Below are 1,097 nucleotides of genomic sequence, written 5' to 3'. Positions count from 1 at the left end.
ACTCCAACCGAATTGAATCATATCCGTATATTTCATGCTATTTAAAACAATAATTTAATTCTTGTTGTTTTTACCATTTTATTTTATTTTTATTTTTATGGCAATGCCAAATATACTAACAAAAGCCTTTGAATATAAAAATGTAATTGTCACCCCTGTGTGACACCTTGGTTGCTTATAGATGCTTGAGTTATTGCTAAAAAAAAAAATGCTATTTATCTTTATGACTTCTTCACTTTCATCACTCCGCCACTTCCAAATACACTGCTTTTTCTGTAACATCTTTGGATGGTGTCCACCTCCAAGCCTGACTCATATGTCCATATTGGCACACTATAACTCAAGTAGAAATGTGCCTGTCTGGTTTGAGCATGCCAAACCCCAATTTCCCACCAATCAGGCTACATCCTCTCTGTAATTGCTGATAACACCTACCCAGAAATCTTCGAATGGTTCCGCTAGTTGATAGATGTCCCCATACAATATTATGCTTTCAAATCATTTATGAAGGAGCAGAACTCACCAAATAATCATATAGCAAGGATTTTTCAGCTCTAATAAACCACACGGGGATCAAAATGCGGTGGTGGCCTTATGAGAAATGATCAATATTGTATGTCTCCTCCTAGTGCAGATGTGCAGATGGTTCTCCTTATGAAGTGGAACCTTCTTCATACCCTTTGGGTACAATGCCTGCTAAAACCTTGTAGAATTATTCATTCCTGATGCTGAAAATGGGCCATGAAAGACCAGATGACTAGAATTGATATCCTTATAGACAGCCACTTCCCTTCCATCAGGAACTCCATAAATAACTCTATTCCTGACGAAGGGAATAACCATACAACGCTAACTACAGCTGATGTGAATTTTGTAGGACATTAGCGCCCACATTCTGAGATATCTTGGCAGTGAGGAAGCCACCCCCTACCCAACTATACTGACCCATGCTCACTCCGAAAATAACACCCTCAACAGCCTTTGCATGATGCCCCTCACCTCATATGTGCTAGTACGACTGCATATTTGAGGCGGTTGCTATGAAATGTGCTATTGAATGTAAATATGCTATTGTCTGCTGTGATGCCTCTTCGGCT

This window comes from Palaemon carinicauda, chromosome 17 (genome assembly GCF_036898095.1).
Source record: "Palaemon carinicauda isolate YSFRI2023 chromosome 17, ASM3689809v2, whole genome shotgun sequence".
In the NCBI taxonomy this organism is placed as follows: domain Eukaryota; kingdom Metazoa; phylum Arthropoda; class Malacostraca; order Decapoda; family Palaemonidae; genus Palaemon; species Palaemon carinicauda.
Note: the sequence above shows the minus strand (reverse complement) of the source record.